Raw genomic sequence first — 4,947 nt, 5'->3', positions numbered from 1 at the left:
CTCCCAAGACGAAGGGATGTCTGAATCCCCTGTGGAGACCACAGAGAAAGACTTAGTTCTCCGCCTCATCCCGACCGGAGGCGTCACATCCATTGAAAACTCGAGTGGTCCGCGGAGATCAATGCTTCCAAAGGATACGATGACTGACTCCGCTTGAAAATAGATAGGAGTCCCAGGATCCCTGTGGCACGTGGAATGGAACCCTGGGTCTACCACCTCACGAGGAGACGTGTCCCAATTGCAATGCAAAGACTCGAGGAGAATCCCGAGGTGTCCCTCGCACCTAGGCAGGAGTCCTGACGTCGGTGAACAAACACGTTTCTGAAAGTGCCCTCCCCGTTGTAACTCGAGAATATACCCCAGGTTCTGACTGCAACTCGAGAAAAACCATGAGCCTTCCCAGTCGCCGCAAGATGAGGCCCGATTCCCCTGCACTGCGTGCAGAGCAATTCCGTGTTCCACATCAAACGTGAAAGGAGCCTTGATTTACTTGATGGCACTCCAGAGAAACCCCAAGACCACTGTCTCAAGTCGAGAGGGATCCTGAGGTCACTGTAGCAACACGAAAGGGGTCCGTGGACTCCAAATCAACTCGAGATGAGAGCTTCGTCCCTGGCTTCGACACAAGAGGAATACCAACTTTCCACGAGCACCTCAAGAGGAGGCTTCTCTCAGCTAAAGGTATGTGAGAGGGAACCTGTGTTTGTGGCCTCAAGTAGAATGGACACCGAGATGCCCTGACTCGAAGTAAGGCCGGACATCCCTGCAGTGAATTGAATGCAGGCTCGTCTTGCATCTCACAAGACGAAGGGATGTCTGAATCCACTGTGGAGACCACAGAGAAAGACCTAGTTCTCCGCCTCATCACGACCGGAGGCGTCACATCCTTTGAAAACTCGAGAGGTCCGCGGAGATCAATGCTTGTAAAGGAGACGATGCCTGACTCCTCTTGAAAATGGATAGGAGTCCAAGAATCCCTGTGGCACGTGGAACGGGACCCTGGGTCTCCCGCCTCACGTGGAGACTTGTTCTAATTGCCATGCCAAGACTCGAGGAGAATACCGAGGTGTCCCTCGCACCTAGGCAGTAATCCTGACGTCGCAGAACAAACACGTGTCTGGAAAGGCCCTCCCCGTCGTAACTCGAGAATATACCCCAGGTTCCGGCCGCAACTCGAGAAACATCATGAGACTTCCCCCTCGCCTTGAGATGAGGCCCGATTCCCCTGCACTGCGTGCAGACCAATTCCGTGTTCCACATCAAACGTGAAAAGATTCTTGATTTCCTTGATGGCACTCCAAAGAAAAGCCAAGATCACTGTCTCAAGTCTAGAGGGATCCTGAGGTCACTGTAGCAACAGGAAAGAGCTCCGTGGACCACAAAACAACTCGAGAGGAGAGCTTCGTCCATGGCTTCGACTCAAGAGGAATACCAACTTTCCACAAGCACCTCAAGAGGAGGCCTCTCTCAGTTACAGGTATGTGAGAGGGACCTTGAGTTTGTGGCCTCAAGTGGAATGGACACCGAGATGCTCTGACTCGAAGTAAGGGCAGATATCCATGCAGAGAATTGAATGCAGGCTCGTCTTGCATCTCCCAAGACGAAGGGATGTCTGAATCCCCTGTGGAGACCACAGACAAAGACTTAGTTCTCCGCCTCATCGCGATCGGAGGCCTCACATCCTTTGAAACTCGAGAGGTCCACGGAGATCAATGCTTCCAAAGGAGACGATGCCTGAATCCTCTTCAAAATGGATAGAAGTCCCAGGATCCCTGTGGCACGTGGAAAGGGACCCTGGGTCTCCCGCCTCAGGTGGAGACGCGTCCCAATTGCCATGCCAAGACTCGAGGAGAATCCCGAGGTGTCCCTCGCACCTAGGCAGGAGTCCTGACGTCGCTGAACAAACACGTGTCTGGAAGGGCCCTCCCCGTCGTAACTCGAGAATATACCCCAGGTTCCGGCCGCAACTCGAGAAAATCCATGAGACTTCCCCCTCGCCGCGAGATGAGGCTCGATTCCCCTGCACTGCTTGCAGAGCAATCCGTGTTCCACATCAAACGTGAAAGGAGCCTTGATTTCCTTGATGGCACTCCAGAGAAAACCCAAGATCACTGTCTCAAGTCTAGAGGGATCCTGAGGTCACTGGAGCAACACGAAAGGGCTCCGTGGACCCCAAATCAACTCGAGATGAGAGCTTAGTCCCTGGCTTCGACTCAAGTGGAACACCAACTTTCCACGAGCACCTCAAGAGGAGGCTTCTCTCAGCTACAGGTATGTGAGAGGGACCCTGATTTTGTGGCCTCAAGTGGAATGGACACCGAGATGCTCCGACTCGAAGTAAGGCCGGATATCCCTGCAATGAATTGAATGCAGGCTCCTCTTGCATCTCCCAAGACGAAGGGTTGTCTGAATCCCCTGTGGAGACCACAGAGAAAGACCTAGTCCTCCGCCTTAACGCGAACGGAGGCCTCACATCCTTTGAAAACTCGAGAGGTCCGCGGAGATCAAAGCTTCCAAAGGAGACGATGCCTGACTCCTCTTGAAAATGGATAGGAGTACCAGGATCCCTGTGGCACGTGGAAAGGGACCCTGGGTCTCCCGCCTCATGTGGAGACGCTTCCCCATTGCCATGCCAAGACTCGAGGAGAATCCCGAGGTGTCCCTCGCACCTAGGCAGGAGTCCTGACGTCGCTGAACAAACACGTGTCTGGAAGGGCCCTCCCCTTCGTAACTCGAGAATATACCCCAGGTTCCGGCCGGAACTCAAGAAAAACCAAGAGACTTCCCCCTCGCCGCGAGATGCGGCCCGATTCCCCTGCACTGAGTGCAGATCAATTCCGTGTTCCACATCAAACGTGAAAGGAGCCTTGATTTCCTTGATGGCACTCCAGAGAAAACCCAAGATCACTGTCTCAAGTCTAGAGGGATCCTGAGGTCACTGGAGCAATACGAAAGGACTCCGTGGACCCCAAATCAACTCGAGATGAGAGCTTAGTCCCTGGCTTCGACTCAAGAGGAATACCAACTTTCCACAAGCACCTCAAGAGGAGGCTTCTCTCAGCTACAGGTATGTGAGAGGACCCTGAGTTTGTGGCCTCAAGTGGAATGGACACCGAGATGCTCTGACTCGAAGTAAGGCCGGATATCCCTGCAGTGAATTGAATGCAGGCCCGTCTTGCATCTCCCAAGATGAAGGGATGTCTGAATCCCCTGTGGAGACCACAGAGAAAGACGTAGTTCTCTGCCTCATCGCGACCGGAGGCCTCACATCCTTTGAAAACTCGAGAGTTACGCGCAGAACAATGCTTCCAAAGGAGACGATGCCTGACTCCTCTTGAGAGGTCCGCGCAGATCAATGCTTCCAAAGGAGACGAGGCCTGACTCCTCTTGCAAATGGATGGAAGTCCCAGGATCCCTGTGGCACGTAGAAAAGGACACTGGGTCTCGCGCCTCACGTGGAGCCGCGTCCCAATTGCCATGCCAAGACTAGAGGAGAATCCCGAGGTGTCCCTCACACCTAGGCAGGAGTCCTGACGTCGCTGAACAAACACGTGTCTGGAAGGGCCCTCCCCGTCGTAACTCGAGAATATACCCCAGGTTCCGGCCGCAACTCGAGAAAAACAATGAGAGTTCCAGCTCGCCGTGAGATGAGGCCCAATTCCCCTGCACTGCGTGCAGAGCAATTCCGTGTTCCACATCAAACGTGAAAGGAGCCTTGATTTCCTTGATGGCACTCCAGAGAAAACCCAATATCACTGTCTGAAGTCTAAAGGGATACTGAGGTCACTGGAGCAACACGAAAGGGCTCCGTGGACCCCAAATCAACTCGAGAGGAGAGCTTAGTCCCTGGCTTCGACTCAAGACGAATACCAACTTTCCACAAGCACCTCAAGAGGAGGCTTCTCTCAGCTACAGGTATGTGAGAGGGACCCTGAGTTTGTGGCCTCAATTGGAATGGACACCGAGATGCTCTGACTCGAAGTAAGGCCGGACATCCCTGCAGTGAATTGAATGCAGGCTCGTCTTGCATCTCCCAAGACGAAGGGATGTCTGAATCCCCTGTGGAGACCACAGAGAAAGATCTAGTCCTCTGCTTCATCGCGACCGGAGGCCTCACATTTTGAAAACTCGAGAGGTCCGCGGAGATCAATGCTTCCAAAGGAGACGATGCTTGACTCCTCTTGAAAATGGATAGGAGTCGCAGGATCCCTGTGGCACGTGGAAAGGGACTCTGGGTCTCCCGCCTCACGTGGAGACGCGTCCCAATTGCCATGCCAAGACTCGAGGAGAATCCCGAGGTGTCCCTCGCACCTAGGCAGGAGTACTGACGTCGCTGAACAAACACGTGTCTGGAAGGGCCCTCCCCGTCGTAACTCGAGAATATACCCCAGGTTCCGGCCGCAACTCGAGAAAAACCATGAGACTTCCCCCTCGCCGCGGGATGAGGCCCGATTCCCCTGCACTGCGTGCAGGGCAATTCCGTGTTCCACATCAAACGTGAAAGGAGCCTTGATTTCCTTGATGGCACTCCAGAGAATACTCAAGATCACTGTCTCAAGTCTAGAAGGATCCTGAGGTCACTTTAGCAACACGAAAGGGCTCAGTGGACCCCAAATCAACTCGAGATGAGAGCTTAGTCCCTGGCTTCGACTCAAGAGGAATACCAGCTTTCCTCAAGCACCTCAAGAGGAGGCTTCTCTCAGCTACAGGTATGTGAGAGGGACCCTGAGTTTGTGGCCTCAAGTGCAATGGACACCGAGATGCTCTGACTCGAAGTAAGGCCGGATATCCCTGCAGTGAATTGAATGCAGGCTCGTCTTGCATCTCCCAAGATGAAGGGATGTCTGAATCCCCTGTGGAGACCACAGAGAAAGACCTAGTTCTCCGCCTCATCGCGACCGGAGGCCTCACATCCTTTGAAAACTCGAGAGATCCGCGGAGATCAAT

The sequence above is a fragment of the Dama dama genome, chromosome 17 (assembly GCF_033118175.1).
Source record: "Dama dama isolate Ldn47 chromosome 17, ASM3311817v1, whole genome shotgun sequence".
In the NCBI taxonomy this organism is placed as follows: domain Eukaryota; kingdom Metazoa; phylum Chordata; class Mammalia; order Artiodactyla; family Cervidae; genus Dama; species Dama dama.
Note: the sequence above shows the minus strand (reverse complement) of the source record.